Genomic DNA, 20,454 nt, shown 5'->3' with positions numbered 1-20,454 from the left:
CATAAGTTATAGTTAGCATTTAACAAACCTTAGAAATTCACTGTACAAACAATAGGTTTCACACACATTATAGTTAGGAATTAGCATTTAAAAAACCTTAGAAATTCACTGAAAAAACCTGAGGTTTCACACACGTCATAGTTAGGAATAAACATTAAAAAAACCTTGGAAAATCACTGAAAAAAACATAGGTTTCACACATGTTATAGTTAGCTGGACATTACACTCATACAAAACCATTGAAATTCCCCCGTTATAGTTTGTTCAGCTATCTATAACTCGCGTGCCCGCAATGCACTGCTGATGACGTCACATATAACATTACTCATGACATGGTCAGTGACATCACTCATGACATCACTGATGACATCTCAAATGGGCCCCCTTTGTCTCCAAAATAATGCAGGAGGTATGCACTATATTGAATGTGAAACACCTCAAGACTGCAGTCTATCATCCCCAAACAGATGGGCTAGTAGAACGCTATAATGGTACCCTCAAACTCACCCTAAAAAAAATGCTCCTAGGTGAGGGCAAGCAGTGGGATCTTCTCTTACCCCAGTCCATTTTGTAATTTGGGGGCAGGTACAAAGCAGTCTGGGTTGTTTGTCATTTGAACTACTGTATGGACGACAACCCCTAACTCTATTGGAAATAACGAGGGAGAACTGGAGGAAACAGAAAGGGAGTGAAGCCTGCGGATTCATCGCAACACGCCCGCTACGTCCAGCGGGGCTGTCACATCGCCTCCCCAGGGTCTCAGGAGTGACGCATCACTTGTTTTCCACCACACCAGCTTCTGTTTTGGAATTTTGTCGCATCTAAAGGTACTGTTGGCTAAACGTGACGCAACTGTGAACTATTTTCACGCAACTGTGGATTATTTTACCGCAACCTTAAGAACTCCTTTGAAACCATATTCTTAACCCCTTCGCTGCGGCGGCAATTCCGCCGCAGCTCTAGGGGGGAGGGGGGGCGAGCAGCGCTCACATGCTCGAGACGGAGCCGCTCCGTCACGAGCCGAGGTTGAGCGGTGCTCATGACGGAGTGGTTCCGTCATGGCCCCGCCCGCTCAATAAAACATCCAGCGCAGGCGCAGAATTCGTTCCGCGCAGGCGCGCCGAACGGGCCATGACGGAACCGCTCCATCATGAGCACAGCTCAACCGAGGCTCATGATGGAGCGGCTCCGTTATGAGCATGGAAGGTGTTAAACTGTGTATTTTGGATTTTGGTCGTTTTGGTCTTGTTTAGTTTAGATTAAATACTTCTATTTTTCTAAACTGTTGTGGAGTCCATTTGTGGTGCTTTCACTGTGTTACTGTGAGTGTTGATACAAATACTTTACACATTGCCTTTGATAAGCCTGACTACTCATGCCAAGCTACCAAGGGGGTGAGCAGGGGTTATCTAAAGAGTGTATCCTCCTTACCCTGACTAGAAGCAAGGGTCCCTATTTTGACAGTGGTACCTACCTCTGCCAACTAGAGTCCCCAGTTCTAACAGTGGGCAATAGAGAAACTGCACTATTATTTGGAAGGACGCTTTCATCTTGTCTACTGACCATGCTCCTCTAACCTGGATGAGCCGAAATATGAGACCTAATGCCCGCGTATTTAGGTGGTTACTATCCCTTCAACCCTATCAGTTTGAAGTTCACCAAAAGAAAGGGAAGGATCACCTTAATTCTGACTTTCTCTCCGGTAAGTCCCTTTTTTCCCCGCACGGTAAAATCTGAGGAAGGGGATGTGTGAACAGGAGATAGAGCCAGAGGATGAAGAACTCATCCCCTGGCATATTCTCCTCTTACTTGCTTGCTCTCCTTCCCTGCAGCCCCCCACCTTAGACAACACACAAAGGAAACAGGAAGTCCGAGCATGGACTGGCTCCAAGGACACCAGTGTGGATCCTCATGTGACACCTGATTCACCAATGGACAAAAAGGGATGGCTATTTAAATCCTCAAAACTGGAAGAAGGGTTTTTGGGGAAATCTCTGGAGAGAGATTTACACAAAGAAGACAGAAAGGAGATCACAGAGTGTTCAGGAGAGGAAGGGACACAGCTGAAAGCCACCTATTTCCTGATAGCAGCTGGATAAGCAAGAATCCGCAGGGCTTTCACCGCTCCGTAACGAGGCATCCCGAGCGACCGAGAAAAGGAACAGCCGAAGCAGCTCACTGGAGGTCCTGGCTGACAGACAGCCTACAGAGACATGGAAGAGGTGCAGCCGCCCAGAGGAGTTCCACCACTGGCCCAACGTCCCTCCAGGTTTCTGGAGAAACATAGCTCAGCCAGGTACGCAGCCGTATCTTTGGCCGAAGGGAGGGCATTAAACGGGGTAGGATGGGTGGTTCTGATCTTTCTTCTGGGACAAGGGTGCTGGGTTAAACCACTCCTTTTTCGTCACTTGAATCTAATAATGAGGCAGCAAGCTTGTTTAAATCATCAGTGTGAGATTAAAACACAGAAGAGACCTTACATTCACCTTCTCTTTCTTATTTTCTTTATCTTTTAGTTCCTGGCCTCCTGCTATTTAAAGAAATAGGAGGGAGAGGAACATAACTTTCAGGAAAGCAGCAGACTGGAAGCGTGATTCTCGTTGGCCGGTCTAAGGTTTTGCTTTATTGTATTTTTTTCCTCCCCCCTCTTGTTCACTATACCGAACATGGGTGACTTGAAGCACACAGGAGGCTCAATAATGTACGGGCATGGATGTTTCACATCCTGATAACATCCTACAGCACTTAAATCGATTTATACCTAAAAGGGAGATATAAGTGAGAAAACACTTCTCTTACCTGTCATATTCTCTATTTTCCCGAGAGACACTCCCGAAGACGTTGTGGGCTCGCTCAGTTAACCTGAAAGAAAAAGGGAAGATGTGACGAGGGAACTCGACAAGAGACTTACTTGTTTATACTATTTATCAGTTTTGTTACCTGCCTTAAAGATCCCAGTTTTTACTACACAAATAAATCAAGTATTGAGCATAGAAAGACGTCTATTGAGTCTTGTTCCTATTACTAGCCTGCTAAGGTAACAGCTAGATATCTCAAATTGATTTTTATGCCAAAATATAGCGCATGAAAGCAGATATTTGACTGCCACAAGGGTATAAGAATAGCCCTGGGTTGTTCTCAACAAGAGTAGCTGAGTTGCTTCAAAATTTTCATGAGGAGGCATTGTTCTAAGTAGGTCATATTTATCTGATAGATTATGATTTAAAGGATCATTTGACCAGGGTAAGCAACATCATTTTGGGGTTCGCATCTGAGGGCTACAAATTCAACATTAAAAAATCAATAATAACCCAACTCAATATCCTCATTTTGGGATATGAGTTATCAAGTGAAGGAAAAAGCAGAGCAGTTAACTTTTTAGACAAGTGTGCGCTATTCCAACCTCCAAAAACTCTGTAAAACTTACAATCCATATTGAGATTCCTAAATTTTGGCAGAGCATACATTTTGGATTACGCAGAATAAGTAAAATCTTTCTACGACCTAATCAGATCTGATTTTTCAATTAGACATTGAACTTAGCAACACATGGATATGCTACGTTCCTTAGAAGCTGGCATGATAGCTTCAAAACACCTACACACACATGTAAATACCACAAATGTGACGATTCGTGTTATCGTGGGTTAATCAGAGTACACTTACCTAACCTTCAATGAAGGCGAAACAGTGCCCATAGCAAACCAATCACACTTGTACATAAACACTGAAATGCGTTTTGCTTCTACAGAAGAAAGAACACTGGATCAGGGGAAACGAATAATTGTCGCAACTCCAATACCGGCCTTAGAGGCTGTTACATAGGCTAGCGGTCCAAATGCTAAAGCTTTATATCCGAGATGGATACAATGGGCTAATTCCCTTACTGCAACAGATGTAGACTACAAAAGTGATTCTACATTACAAATCGCAAGCATTCCAGCATTACGAACAAGAATATCTTCTCCCAAATGAAATAATGCCTCTAGATCACGTTGAATACATTATTTACTCTGAAGGCTCTGCTCAGCCTGCCATAGGTAGTAAACAACAATAAAGCACATCTTGTGCAATTGTGAAAGGAAGTATGCGAATGAAAAGTTCCATCCTAGCAGTACGAAGAAGCAGTTTCTAGGAGATTGCACGGCATAGCTGGCAGAATGAAAAGCCCTATTATTGGTAATAGTATAAACTGATCTGGAATTCCCCACACTTATAGTGTGCGATTCATTTTACTGTGTCCAGTCTTACAATGAATACCTTCAGAATGATTTTAAAGACTCATAAGGTTGTACAATAAAGCATAAAATGCTTTTGGAACAAGTGGCACAGTTGAAAATAGACTTGCCGAGAGCTCACGTGATACACATGCTGAGTCATCAACGTGATGGCATTCACGTCAAAGGGAATTCATTGGCTGATAAAGCCGCAAAAGGGGCAAAATGAACTGCTGCCTTAGCTGCAATCACTCATTTTAGCAAGAGAATAGACAGGACCACAATGATTGCTGTCATTGCCTCACGCAAAAACAGCACAGCCTTGCCAAAAGACTTTCCACTCAAGTACTCCTACACGTTAGATGCAAAAAATATTCCGTATGCTCAAATTCCAGGAGTGGGGATAGAGTAATACCAAACATGGATTGCAGGTTAGGTTTAATTCAAGCTGCACACAAGGGTCTTGGTTCTGCACTTGCAGGGAATACTGTGACTGTTTCGTTACTGAAATAACTCTATTGGTGGCCAGGTATATCTAAACAGAAAAAAGTGCTTGTGCTTGAGTGCAAAATCTGTCAGCAAATGAAGGATTACAACTTAGCACGTCCAGCACAAACACAATTACTAATAACAGATAGACCTCTCGCATGTGTCTATTTGGACCACTGCGGCCCCTTACAATCTGAAGGGGCTTCCAAGTTTATCTTGGTGCCAGTGGATTCATATTCAAGATTCCTGTGGGTTTGGCCTCAGTGCTCGGCTGACGCTCAAACTGTTATAAATGATTTTTGATTCTTCATAGGGACATACGCAGTTGGCACGTTATATTCTGACCGTGGCCCTACTTTTAGCTCTAGGGCTTACAAGGAAGCCATGGGAAGTTTGCGTGTTGCATTGCGGTACTCCTCTCCACACGATTCCACAGGAAATTCAGTTATGGAGATGAAAAACTGTGACTTAAAGCAATGTACTACTGCAAGGATATTAGGTTCTGATGGTAGTTGGGTCAATTACCTGTATGGGATCCAGAGGGCACTAAATAATATGCCAAGAAGTTCCCTAGGAGGTGTAACCCCTTACAAGGTCCTATTAGCTGTGAGAATGTGGGTATCTGATCTTGATTATGAAAGCACAGTGGTGGATGAAAAAACCTTTTGACATCGATAAACATTTGGCTGTTTTACAGGATCTTAATAAATTCTGGGCACTACAAAGCAACGTGCAAGTAAAATGCACCGCCACTGGGGAAGTGAAATTAGTAACAGCAAGACCTGCCTGGATCCAAATAGTCGGGGATCTAGTCAGAGAAAAGATTGTGGACTAGAAAGAAATTGGGCCATGATACAGAAAGCTTCTACCTGTCCTGGCTGCCGAAGGAAGAACAGTACTTCTTCTGCCTCTTGCCGACAAAAAAGAGAAGAGATTTGTCTCAATTGATCTGATCAAACCACACTATGTGGCCGATCCTGAATAGCAGGACACATGGGCTCCTGGGTAGCCTCCGCTCTCCTCTCGCAACCATAGAGGATGTTTGGACAGAAAGATTTATAACATTAGAAGAATCTAAAATTCGAAGTAATGAAGTTTCCAAGAATTAAATGGGACTCCTTCCTATAGAAATTGAACATTAAAACACTTATGAAACATAGATATCAGTTCAGACTAACACCAACATCTACATCAATACGCCTCTACAAGAGACGTCTGCCAGTTCAACAAAACCTGCTGAGCTACCAATGATAGCTCAAACTGCATCTGTTAAAAATTGCCGGATTCCCATGAGCTGAAAGCCATTCACATGAGCTGAAAGCCATCTTAGTTAGCCATGTGCTCGCCATGTGCTTTCTCCCTCTTCCAGAGACTTGCACATGCTCAGAAAGGCCTGGCTGTCAGAATGCATTTGCTCTTATGTTATAACTGTCAAGCTATTCTTGCTGATGTAAGGAAAAATATCTCTTCCCACTTTGCTGAGCAAGCAAATTTTGTATACCCATATTAGTCAATTTGCATGGACCTCCCCTTGGTTTTATGCTGCCTATGTAACCTATCCATATATAAGGCCCCTGTTGTCTGTACTCCTTAGAATGCCTCCTAAAGTGGCCTGAGGGTACCATATGACACAGTCTCCCTCATGTGAGGTTAATAAATGCATTGTTTTTATATTACAGCTTCCGTGCCAATTTCTTTTTTGTTGGTTTAAAGGACCAGGTGTATCAGTGAACCCCTTAGAAGGTTTTTATTTCTTCAAATGGCGCCCAACGTGGGACTCATCGGAGGAGCGACTATACAAGGGAGTGGTCCTGATTGGAGACAGGAATCTACTGAGGAGGACAGGACAGGAATCTAATAAGGAGGTACCCTGCGCACGGAGATTCTCTGCCTCTGCAGCACAGTATATTTCTGGTCTCTTTGATCTGATCCTCAAAAGGTTTGCCACTCTGGACTGAGAACCTTTAAGGCATGAGTATTCTGAAAATTATCGTTAGGTCATTCAAAACTTGGCAGTGAGAGGTTGGAGATATGTGCCTGGGAAGGTCGTCGACATGTGATTTGTTTTGTTTTGGACAAAACTCTTGGAACCTGCTTGGATAGATATGAATTGCAATTAATATAGACAGGTAATGAGGAGACCTTTCTCAATTTTTTTAAAAACTTGAATGGCACACATTGCGTTAAGGGCCACTTTGCGAATAGTATTGTATCTGCTGCAATGCTCTTGGCATGCCTGTTCTTAGCACACTTCGTAGAATGTGTTGCTTACTTGGAGGTACCAATATGGAACTAGAACAGAATCTGCTCGCTCCCCTAGAGGGAATACCTAAATAGGTTTAGGTATATTAAAAAATATATTTTTTCTTGGTGACTAAGTACCCCATGGAACTAAATATTTACATAAAAGAGGATCCTGGTCTGTGCACTTAGTAAGGATATGCAGAGCGCTTTTTGAGTGTTCTGCCAGCCAAAACTGGAAAATTTTGTGTATTTTGGCGTCTTGAAAATGGAACAGTCTTTGGGCTGTTTTGGTGCAGTTTTTTTGGCTACTTTTGAAAAGCTGTTCTTGTAAATATGACTTACAATTAGTATTTACAAACAGTTTGGTTTCAGTACAGGCTGTGGCCTGTCTCTTGGTTTTGTCCAAAGTGTTGATTTGTGGGCTGAGTGTTTGTTTGAATGTCAATGTGATTTGTGGCTTGACTTCGGTGGTACTTGTGTAAGTAAGTAGCGATTGCGCTCTTTTTGTAAGAATGGCTAGCGTTAAGCACGGTGTATTGTGTGGTCTGAGTGTATGACCCCCCCTCTGAAAATGTCTGGAATGAGCTCAACGTGTTTGTTTTTTTGTTATCATTCTGTTATGCAAAATCTCATTTAATTAATTACATGTTAAATCAAAAATCCAGAAATGAATTATATAACATATGCTAAATAGCTGCACACTACCATTAAATTGACAAAGTAAGAAACAATACATGTGTGCAAATTGCCACAATGCTAAAGATAAAATTAGAATTCACATTCAATGCGAATAAAATAGGCCTCATTGAAAGGAAGGGGAAAACGAAATTGTGTTCTTAGCAATAACCAGGACTAAAATGCAAAATGTTATAGCATTTTCTTTAGATACATTGTATTATATATTAAAAGGCATTCACATCATCTGAGTAAATTGGTTGTTGCTGAACTAAACACGACATTACAGAACAATAGATTTGCGCTGGCTTGAAAGGCATGAGAATTTGATTCCTGCTGGTCAAAGCAACAGCTGCGTCAATAATACATGGCTATTCCTGGTCCCAAGCCACAAGGAAACTGCTGAGTCAACTAGATTTTAAGATTAGGGGAAAGGATAACAAAGAAAAGATTGAGAGTAGGGATTTCCTTCCTTGATGCCTTTTTACATAAGCACATCTGTGGTTCTGATGTTAAAAAATAACTGTCCTTTAAATAGTGGCTCAGACTTTTAACGTTTCAGTAAGGCTTCTCTGCTTAGAGTTATAAAGGAATACATTTTAAGGAAAAAAGGAATAAGGCTTGCTTTTCATATGTGCAACCATCAAAAGGGTTGGTGTTATAAAAAAAGGGGGTATTTTGATTATATGAAAAAAAAGTTTATTAAAAATAAGTGCACTAAATTTGTTTTTTAATCTCTATACTGCCTAATAATCATTGTATTGTATATGCTCTTATTGTATATGCTCTTATATAGCGCAGGGCCACCCAGGGGCATCCCAGCGCTGCGGACATGCGGGGGAGAAGGTGGAGTTGTTATGGCAAGAGTCAGGTTTTTAATTGTTTGCGGAATGAGAGGTGGTTGACTTCCTGGCGGATGGCGATAGGCAGGGAGTTCCAAAGTCTGGAGGTGGTGTAGAGAAAAGACGTCCCCCAGTACAGGTCCTCCTGATTCTGGGTACTTCGACCAGATGTAATCATACTGTGAACTCCTATCATCAAAGTTGAATTTAAGCAGCACTTTACCGCAATAGGGGGAACTGAAATGGAAAATGTCACTTTACCCAGATGTACAAAACTCATTTTTATAAGGGTGTACCTTATACATTTCTGATCCCCCATTCCTGGGATATCTAGGGGACACTCTGGGGATGACTAATATGCCAAAACATTGTAGGTTATTCATTTTTAAATTCCCCTACAACCAAACTCAAAATTGGCAACATGTACTGTTTAAAAGCAGTTCTGCCACTCGGAGCAGTTTTCAAACTGATCTTATGCTTCAGTAAATGCACACATGTAAGTATAGAATGAACAACTGACCTCTATACTGCTAGAAAAGCACACAACACACTGCTTACAATTGAAAATATGTATGAAAAACCAGCAGAAGTTATTATCCTCCCTCTAAATTACTGGCAAACAGTAACGGAATAGAACTGCTTTTCAGCTGTGAGTCTCCATAAGTTGCTCTGAATTGGAAAGTCTGCATGGCGTAGCCCTTCTCAGTCAGGGGACAGCAGGTTTATGGGTCAAAGGCCAAAGTCTGTTTTTTAGAACTAACCAACTGAACGTCCAATTTCTACTTAGGGAACCACTGTGACAGTATGTGATTTCTTTGTATTACTTAATAATCCTGATTCTCATACTGTAGGGTAAATCACCATTAGTAATGTTTTAGATAACATTAGCTAAAGGACATATTGCATATTTTGTTAGGAGCACACAGGGATATCACTGTTTACTTGAGATATAATACAAGTGTAGGAAATGTGTAGATGGGGTTATCCTATTGAATAATATTATCAAGGGATAGCAGCATTTGTAAGTCATATGCAGAGATAGCTCTGCCATGTACATAACACTAATGGTTTTAGCTTAAAGATTACTGTGCAAGGGTTGAGATAAGGAGGCAATGGGATTTAGTTTGAATTCATGCGCCCTCATGTTACAACTACTACAATTGCTAAAGGAATTGGTGGTTAGTTATTAATGTTTTCTAGCTAGCTAAATGTGCTTTTTACCTCCTACAACTTTGTTCATGCCCAGTTGCTACAAATAGGGGTTAATAGTGTTGACAGAAGCAAAACCTGTTTCAGGTTTCCTACTGTCGAAATGGGGGAAGGAAGTTAGCTCCTCCACAAATTAAGGGTAGACAAATTTATGTTTTCTCTCTCTTTTTCTCACTCTCTTTTGAGCCTGTCTAAGCTGTCTGGGAAACAGTCATGAGACATTTAATTGGCTATTCAGTAATACTGCTTTAAAATTTGTTAGCATTAATAAAAAGAAAAAAAAATATGCTATGTTACTGCCCATCCTGTCTGATGAAATTATGAAAGGATGAGTAGTCTAGATTGCTGTTCCCTTATTTGACCTTTAAGGGGAACTAGATGTGGGTAGTTTTTGTTCTAAAATTCTCAGGTGATAACACCATTCTTTTTTATGTTATTCTCATGTTATATACAGCTTTGCAAGGGCATTGCTAGTTTGTATTAGCTAGTCTGTGTAGATAAGCTGACAGTCCTTATTGGAGCTGATGTTGCATAGTTTGGATCGTGAAAAGTAGAATGCAGGAAAGACACCCATGTGATCCTCAGCAAACATTTTTCTAAAGAAAATAATGTTTTATAGGAGTTTGTTTGTCACAACATGTTCTGCTGGAGAAATGTATGTATCCACTATGTTAGAGTTGTTTACAAGTTTTTTTATGTGATAGGCATCCCTGTTAAATTAGCAGTTTTAGATTTTTCCTGCTGCACCTATAACATGAGAGCATGGTCCTAAGCGTACAATGTAGGTGATTTTTTTAAGAGAAATAATTTTAGAAGTGTATGCAGTCCTGTACAAGTAATGCAAGGTTTATGAGTAAAAGTATAGAACATTTCCTTTTTTCTTGAGGTTTTCTCAGATGAATAATATAGGAATACACAAATGTAAGGATTTAGAGTATGTCTGTATTGTTTTTCTTTTTTCTTCAGAATTTAGTAAATGAACACAGACTTCCTTAGCTGCTTCAAATAGTGTAACCAGTTCAGGTTTTTTTTTTTAGATGAAGTGGTTCTTAGGTGCCTTGCTAATATATGGGGCATCCCAAGAATAGGAAGTATTCTGAGACTATCCTCTCTGTTGATGGATTATTTCTGTGTTTTGTCTAAAGACCTTTTGTTCCGTCCACCAATAGATATTTGCTGCCTTACAACCATTGCCAGAGGGGCCAGGAAATCAAATCCAGCTTGGGGAGTCAGCACCAGTCCAGCTTGAAGCTAAGGTGAAGGTAACCAGCACAGGTGTTGCTGGCAACTAGGAGCTCAGTGAAGGCGGAAGCACTGGGATGTGAAGTGTGTACCCCTGCCACTGTCTTGGGTGAAAGACGGGGTCACAAATCAGAAAAGAGATGTTGTGGATCAAGTTGTTGATGCCCAGTTAAGAGTCACAGACCGACAAGGGTGGCAAGGAGGCTTTTGCTTGAGGTGACCCCTTTTGAAACAAGGGTTGATTCAGACATTCCAGCATCGCATCTTTGAGTCCTGGTCCCAAAGTGAATGAACGTTTGCACCTTTGTTTGTTGATCAAGAGTGCCTGGGCATACTGGATATAATCTTAGGCCCCAACTAATGAGCAGTGCGCCAGCAGAGCAATACAGGAGTTAGGGAAGGACTTGAGTTTAGGGTACAGGTGCTGTGCCCTTGGTGCCTGCTAGATCAAAGTGAAGAAAACTGGTGCACTGCCTGAGACACTGGGCAGGATAGTTGAGGACATTTGCCCTGGAGGGTGGTTGCCCTTTCCTGAAAGAAATAACTTTTTTCTTCTCAAATTGGGCTGTGATTCCTGAATTGAGAGTTGTGCAGCTCCACCGTGGGAACAACAAGAGCCTGCCTGTGAGGCTCAAATGGACACAGGGAGATGACTCCCCTCTGCCAGGTTGTACAGCGGCTTCAATTTCCCAAGTATGTTTCTTTTGTTTGTAAAGTACCCCATTAGTTGAGGAGGAGCAGCCCTAATTCTGTGACCCTGTATGGTCCTCCTGGTCCCCTGGAACCAGGATTATATTTGACTATATTTAATGATAATCTAGCCCTCATAAAAAGAACACTGGAAAATTCTATTGAAAATGTTTTTTACATACAATTGGACTAGATGGTTCTAGGATTTGCTTTTTGCTTAGGGTTGAAAAATACTGATGGTTCTTTTCATAATAATAGCCATTACTCTATCCTGCTATCTGTATGACCCAATGCTCTGTTCCCTTTGTACTCCTGCTTATACCTTATATATATCCACCTAATGAAATGTTTAGAATGAAAAATGCCCACCTAGTAATGGAATAGGATATTGATGAGTTTATGACAATAAATGTGCAAAATATTTTCTATGTTCCTACTAGATCATAGGAATGTCTTTAGGTCAGGCTAAAAGGACTATCTGTTAAAGATTACAGGAATCACTATTAGCATGAGCTGAAAGCCATTTTGTACTTTGCAGCCATCTTAGTTAACCATGTGCTCACCATGTGCTTTCTCCCTCTTCCAGAGCCTTCCACATGCTCAGAAAGGCCTAGCTGTCAGAATGCATATATTCTTTTGTTATAACTGTCAGGCTATTCTTGCTGTTGTAAGGAAAAATATCTCTCCTCCCACTTTGTTGAGCAAGCAAATTTTGTATATCCATTTTAGTCAATTTGCATGCTTGTATGTGCCAGGATCTCCCCTTGGTTTTATGCTGACTATGTAACCTATGCATATATAAGGCCCCTGTTCTCTGTCCTCCTTAGAAGGCCTCCTACAGTGGCCCGAGGGTACCATATGATGCAAACGGCCTCATGTGAGGTTAATAAATGCATTGTTTTTATATTATAGCTTTCGTGCCAATTTCTTCTTTGTTGGTTTAAAGGACCAGGTGTATCAGTGAACCCCTTAGAAGGTTTTTATTTCTTCACATCTGTCTATTTCATCGATTTCAACACATTTTCTCTGCATCCAAGAGAACCTAAGCTACCGCAATCTCCAGTTTCCCGTACAAACAGCTTCATGATTTCTACATTTTTCTGAAAAGACAAACCTAGTCTCACCATGGCTACAGCTCAGGATAATAACTGGAATTTTGTTCCTACTAGTTTGGGTAGGTTTAGTGTCTGTCTTTTCCTTGATCATGAATGGATACTACGTCGCAAAATGCACTGCAGTATCAAAAGTGAACATGGTACTGAAACCTCTGACGTCATCTCATCGTGAACAATGCGACCTGTCCTATGTGAACATTGCAGGGGTTCCAGTTCCTGACAGAATAGTTTGGGACAGAGCTTCATATGATGTATTTGGTCCCACTGAACTTTTGAAAATATCACATGTATTCAACATTTCTTTAAATTATATCATTACCTCCAGTACATACTCTGACAATTAGGATTTTGAAACTGTTAATAATATGTTTTCTGATTTCGAATTGTTGCAGCATTTTCAACAAATGAAATGTTTGATGACTTCTGATTTTAACACAATGTAGCACAATGGTCATTACTTTATGCATAAAACGAGTACACCATATACTGTTTCGACATACCACCAATGAGAACATTGCCTAACACCACTGAAAGGTTGTTCAAAAATGTTTGGACAAAAGATTGCTTCGTTTTTTGGATTCAATACATCAGATCCAAAAAAAGCATGCTCACTGACACAAAACAGATATACTCTGCATCCTTTATTGATCAATTGTCTGAACAGGGTAATCATTCTGGGGGACTAAAGAATGGCATGTTCTGGGAACTGAGGCACTAATTAGAGCATGCCTCATATCACAACTAATGACTTTCATGAACAACACTTTTCAACACACTTCCTGTCTTGGGGTGGCCAAGATTAAGGACTTGAACACACCTCATATTCTCTCACTTTCCCACTTGGAGGGATGGCAAAACTATACATGAAATGGTGAGGGTACACCAGATGACATAAAGCATGGTGTTTCATATAACTGAACAGACCCCAATTGGAAGGGGTGGTTAGCTTGGCCTAGCCACACAAATAGGTGTCAGTCTAGATTTAGGGGTACCACCAAAGGGTTTAGTATCCATAGGCCTGATTTACGTTATGTACAACAAGAGAATCCAGGGGTGGTGACATCATAAGGTGTTGGGAAGTTATGCCTAGCATAGCTAAGAACCTCAAGACTGCCACAGGTGAAGCAACACTTGTCCTTACTGTCAGATAACATGGATCTCAGGGATTACTAGGTCCCCAAAAGCCATGTCAGAAAAGATTCCTATACGTTGTTTATAATGAAATTTGGAAAATCTCTCAACAGGAAGCTGAAGAGAGATTACGGGAAATTGACAGAATTAACTTGGAAAAGGCTTTGGTTGTGATTAACAATGGCATGACCACACTAACATTCAGAATCTGTTCACTGGGCAACATTATATCTTCTGCTATAGATATAATGGAACAGGATCTTCCCATCTTACAACACAGACAATCACAGTTATGTTCTATTATGTTATTAAGCTAGATGCTACAATTACAGCACTCTGGTAATGTGCCCTTGCAATATATTAACAGTACGTCTCTGTTCTTTGCATATAATTTGACTAAAAAGCAGACAACAATGGCACAAAGGGATGCAAAATATACAATGAGCTACATTGAAAAATTAAACCAATTACCTTTCACTGTGGCAGAGTCACCATCCACAGAATGGTTAATTTATGGCTCTATAACATTACCAGTAACAAATTTACAGTTTCAGTACTGCCTAGAACACCAGCAGGTAGGCAGGTATCAAGCAGTGGGTAGGAAATTCATCCATGGATCTTGGGAATTACCGTATAGATTTAGATACAGGAACCGGACACTGAAGTGTTTCTCAGCGGTACAGACGGCAATGAATTAATTGAGTGGATCTCTCATTTGCCAGGATATCATGTTGCCATGATGAATCCAATTTTCAGGCTGCTCTCATAAGGGAGTTACTTAATGCTGAATGATCAAGGTTGTTGTGGGATGCTTCCAGGCATTGCACATCTTGTCACTGTAAGTTCCAGGGTTACTTGTTGTTTGCAAGTATTGTTTCCACCGACTCACACAGTCAGATAGGTGTCGTTATGGCCTTTGTTTAATCTTTCCATTATACAGTTTGATACTCTGAGCTGAATGAAAGCCACGCTTTTAAGGAAAGATGTGCCCTTAACCTCAGCCCGACAAACTTTTGATCTCCAGGTTGCAAGGTCTTCAGCTGAGATAGAGGCACTAGTACAATTTAACTGCCCTTTCCATTTCAGAGAAATAGTACACCTAAGACCATAGTTTCTGAACTGTTAGGCACTTTTCAGACAGTCTTCGGAGTGATTCCAGATTTCATACACTCCGTATTCTGCATTTTTGGAGGGATTCCACTAATCCAGCTACTGGTAGTGGGAATCCTGATTTAAATGTTTCTGCTATGCAATGGACATCCCAGTCACCAAGGAAATGGAAAAAGCGCTCTTGGAGCTACGTTAACATGATTGCATGGTACTCCTTCTTGCCACACCTTGACTTCAGGAGCTAAGTGAGTCTTGGTTCCCATTGTTTCGACCAGTCTGGATTGACTGTGTTTTGCCAGCCCTCCACTGCCTGTTCTGCAGCTATGAATGTGCTTTGGACCTCTGTCTAACACTTCCATCTTTTGCGTCATCAAATGTGGACGCATTGCTGGACCAGTTAACGGCCCATGTACTGCAGTGTCCCCAGTGTATTCCAATGTTGATGTCGACATTCCTAGAGCCACCACAGGATGCTTCAGCTCCTGTTGGATTGGACACTGGCTCTACTACAGGCACACAGGCTTTGGATATTACAAATGCTTCCCCAGCATCGTCTTTGGGAAATGACAAAGATCATCTTTGCTTCATTGACTTGATCTGTGAGGTATTACAGGGACCGTTTTTTGCGAAGGCAAGCAGCGGTGATGTTGCGTCTCCCACACAGAGCACCTAAACATTTGGCTCTCCGTGTGCTGAAAAAAATGTGCCCTTTTTTCCAAAACAACCAAAATTAGAATTTTTAACAAAATGTTTTTTCCTCTCTTATTTACTCTTAATGAGCACCATGGCTTTCAGACGTCCTCGGTTGCTCACAATATATATATGAACATATTTTAAGGGATTTTTAGAGTTTATTTTTTAGAGATTTTATGTACCTGTAGAAAAATTGTAAACGTCTTTTTAAGAATGTTTGATGCTTGATTAGAAGAACATTTTCTTTTTAATATGTTGTCCGGTCAGATGAGGAGTGGGTGTTATGGTTTGTAGGGTACCCCAATATAGGCTTGAGTAGTCACCTGACTCTTCACCTACAATTACCATACCATTGTACTACATAACTACTTTTGGTATGGACATTTTACCTAGTTAAGAGCTACATAAAATGTTGTGTGGTTATCCCCAAAACTAGCCTCATTAATTATGCATAAGGATTCTCAGAATCAGCAGAATTACCATCTTCTGCATAATAACTATGTATAAGGTTCATCCCTTCCGTCATCCTCGACCGACATGACACAGTAAGGTAGAGTCCCCTAAGGGTACCTTTTGGGTATAAATGCACCATATCTTTGCCAAGGCAGGCCGAGAAGAAAGACTACCATGATGATACATTGAGGCAAGACTCTGAGGTTCCTTCACTCAGACACTCCAGCTTGCAGTGGTCTGACATCCTTTGCGGGGTGTCCATCTCGAGACCAAGACAGGGTTCCACAGTCTCTCACCTCAGGTAATGGGTTGGCTTTATCCTAGGGGGATTCTTGGCTATACGCCTACATACATGCTAGATACACATAGGTACAACTAGTCAGGGTTGTATCATAGGAGTACGCATTATTACTGTCATGTATTTATATACCTGCCTGTATTCATTGTTTTAGCACTATGGTAGGAATCTACCATCCTTTCACTCTATCGGTACTCATAATAATTTGTATCTGTTTCTGACTTATGGTTGTTTCAGCACATCTATTTTGCACTAGAATGACAGTGGTTCAATAAAGGCTTATTGAAAACGTCCCCACCGTTTATTCTGTGTATCTCTCTGAGACAAAGTGAGCACGAGTGACTGAGCGAAAAGTACTGTATTGTTTCCACGATCCCTCATGGGACAGAGTTGTCATGTTCGATAGTTGCTAGGAACTATTCTCTCCTTGGCAAGAGGAGTTTACTGTGGCACTGTGAGCTTGCTAGGTATACAGGCAAACATACCCAGTGGGGGTGTCTGGAATCAGTCTGGGCACCAATCCCACAGTCTATATTGTCTCATCGCGCAGATCCTATATAGGTTTATAGGAACAACATGAGGTCAGGGCAGAGAAATATTTTACCCCTGATTGCAAACAATCTTTGGATCAGCAACTGCTTTTATAATCGCAGGAGATGGGGGAGGTTACTCTGTGTCTCTTTATGCAACATGAAGCAAAATTATAAAAGCAAAAACTGTTGGTTTGCTAATTCATAGGCATTTTATGCCCCGTTTCATTTTGAGAATTCCCTGTAAAAAGGAGTTTGGAAGGAGATGCATAACACACCACTGGTGCAATGGATCGTAAAGGACATTTAATGAGTGTAGGTAATGAACTGCTAGAATCTATTACATGCAGCAGGAACATTTTTTTTGCCGACTTTATTTCAGAAAATATATACTGCATTAAGTAATGCAAAATAGCTGAAGGCAGACTTCTGCAAATGGATCGTTTAACGTTTCTGTTAATGTAAATAGTAAAATATTTTTCTAGTAAACAACCGAGTTGGATCGTCTTAAGGATAGTGAGGGTGGTATCAATACACAAGCATCCTTCACTAACCATAAAATCATTTGCAACTATTTAAGTATTCTATATGTGGATTTTGTTCATCATGTTGGTAGTATTACATAATGCAGGTTTGATTTTTGCCTGTCTCAGTGTATAATTGAACACACTTTTGGTCATTAAACAAACATTATACAACAATCATATACATTACTCATGTGTAATAATTTTCTGAACAATAACAAAATTACATATTAAGATATTTAGACATTAAATAATAATTAAGAATTACATTAACATAGTCAAACAAACACGATGTCTGGGAACCCTGATTTATGTCCCAATTGATAGGGTCTGCCAGTCACAAATGTTTTATGGACACCAGCAGTCTGTTATTTTTTGTGTTACTTAATTTAGCCCTAAATTTGAGTTCTGTGGTAGTGCTATGGTTTTCACTTGTACTTCAGATTGATCATGCTTCTGAGTTTGTATGACACCCAGTACCCCCTCAAGTATGCCTACATGTTTCGATCTCTATTCAAAGCGATTATCAGCAGAGCCCTGGCATAGCAGTGAAGCGGGCCTTGTGTATCAAGTGGTTGGCTTTTCATTCTGTGTTATGGAGGAAGAACCGTAATTCACTTGTGGGTTTGGACATGCTTTACATCACCATAATCCCATCACCATGTGCAGATCCCCCTAGTGTTCTCAACTGAGTGCAAGGTGGTAAATCTCTTTTTGTGGGCTGTAGAGAAAGTTATGGGAGACATTAGAGGGAAAAGTTATTTTAATCAAGTTTTCCCGACCGCATTTACTTGTGGAACATGTTTTTTGTTTGTATGCCCCGCTTGGATCACCGTGAGATTGTGTGTGCCACGTGAGATTGTGTGTGCCACCCGTGAGCAACTCATATATGGGGAGCTTCTCTTGACTGACCACTCTAGACAGCATGAAGTTTCCTGTGCCCCAAAAAATGCCTAACATAGCCCCAATCTGGGTGATGATATCATAAGAGGAATGGAGATGTAACAATCCTGACCCTACAATGGGGCTGTCACTGCACTTAACCATGGGGCACAGAGAATGAATCAGCGGCAGTCTGTGCGTTAAAATTACGGAAATTAGTCAGCAACTGCCAGAGCAGGTTGTGGATGCCCATCCGGTCATATTATAAAGACTCCCCAAGTAAGAGGAATGATCCCTCTGATAGTTATGTGCAACCAGAGTGGGGGAAACCCACTCTCCAACCGTCTGCATAAAACCTGCCACAGACTGCTGCAAATTTGGAACGTCATAGTAGCATCACCTGTATTTAGCTATTTTGATTTTTTGAAACAGAATTTATTAATCTTCTATGTTCATTACTTATTGTGAATTCGCAGTAAGGGAACACTTGTTCCTTTAGAAATAATTGTACCCATTTTCCCTTATATACCTTTGGGTACCCTTGCCTATAAAAACTGTGAAGCACTTGTTTTTAAAAGAAATAAAATCTTAAACTTGTCTACACTACCAGGCTCCATGGGATTGAAAAGGAGTGTTTATGCAAAAACTTGCATTGAAGAATTGTGCTGAATGCACAAGGATCATAGAGACTGAACATGATGTGCGCTGGTGTTTTTGTTTACCATTTGTGAGTCACTATGGGCCGTTATCTCCTTCAGTCAACGTGACTCATGTGCACCATGTGCTCAATACCATTTTAAAGAAAACATTGAATCTATCCAGTCAAGTGATGTGAGCCCAGCGCATTTCTGACATCTCTAGTTCGGGATAGCTGCCTGGGGGAAACATCACTTACAACGCAACTTTTACAACGACATACCATTACAACGCAACTTTTACATCGCAAAAACTTTTACAATGCATGTATTTACAACGAATGTTTTTACAACGCAGGTACCTTTACAACGCATACCATTACAACGTAAGTATTGGTAAGTATATAATTTTTATATGTTATATGTTTGGGGTAAAGGGGTATTTTTAGGGTTCAGGGTCAGTTTTGGGTTTTTGGGTAAAGGGGTATTTTTGGGGTTCAGGGTCATATTTTAGTTTTTGGTTAAAGGGGTATTTTTGGGGTTCATGGTCAGTTTTTAGTTTTTGGGTAAAGGGGTATTTTTGGGGTTCAGGGTCAGTTTTTAGTTTTTGGGTAAAGGGGTATTTTTGGGGTTCAGGGTCAGTTTTTAGTTTTTGGGTAAAGGGGTATTTTTGGGGTTCAGGGTCAGTTTTTAGTTTTTTGGGTAAAGGGGTATTTTGGGGGTTCAGGGTCAGCTTTTAGTTTTTGGGTAAAGGGGTATTTTTGGGGTTCAGGGTCAGTTTTTAGTTTTTGGGTAAAGGGGTATTTTTGGGGTTCAGGGTCAGTTTTTAGTTTTTGGGTAAAGGGGTGTTTTTGGGGTTCAGGGTCAGTTTTTAGTTTTTGGGTAAAGGGGTATTTTTAGGGTTCAGGGTCAGTTTTTAGTTTTTGGGTAAAGGGGTATTTTTGGGGTTCAGGGTCAATTTTTAGTTTTTGGGTAAAGGGGTATTTTTAGGGTTTAGGGTCAGTTTTTAGTTTTTGGGTAAAGCGGTATTTTTGGGGTTCAGGGTCAGTTTTTAGTTTTTGGGTAAAGGGGTATTTTTGGGGTTCAGGGTCAGTTTTGGGTTTTGGGGGTACAGGGGTACAGGGTAAAAATAAATTAAAATTAAATTTAAATTAAATTACATAAAATTATATTTTTTTTAATTAATTTACGATTTTAAAATTAACATACTTACCAATACTTACGTTGTAATGGTATGCGTTGTAAAGGTACCGGCGTTGTAAAAACATTCGTTGTAAATACATGCGTTGTAAAAGTTTTTGCGTTGTAAAAATTGCGTTGTAAAAGCATGCGTTGTAATAACATGCGTTGTATCAACATAGATCCGCTGCCTGGTGATGTTGGGCTACTTAGCAGTAGTGTTCTGGCATTTCTTTAAATGCGTTTTTACCTAGTATGTTGTCTCGTGACTTCATGGCGCATGTGAGTGCATGTAT

The sequence above is a fragment of the Lissotriton vulgaris genome, chromosome 3_1 (assembly GCF_964263255.1).
Source record: "Lissotriton vulgaris chromosome 3_1, aLisVul1.2, whole genome shotgun sequence".
In the NCBI taxonomy this organism is placed as follows: Eukaryota; Metazoa; Chordata; class Amphibia; order Caudata; family Salamandridae; genus Lissotriton; species Lissotriton vulgaris.
This window is presented reverse-complemented; position numbering follows the sequence as displayed.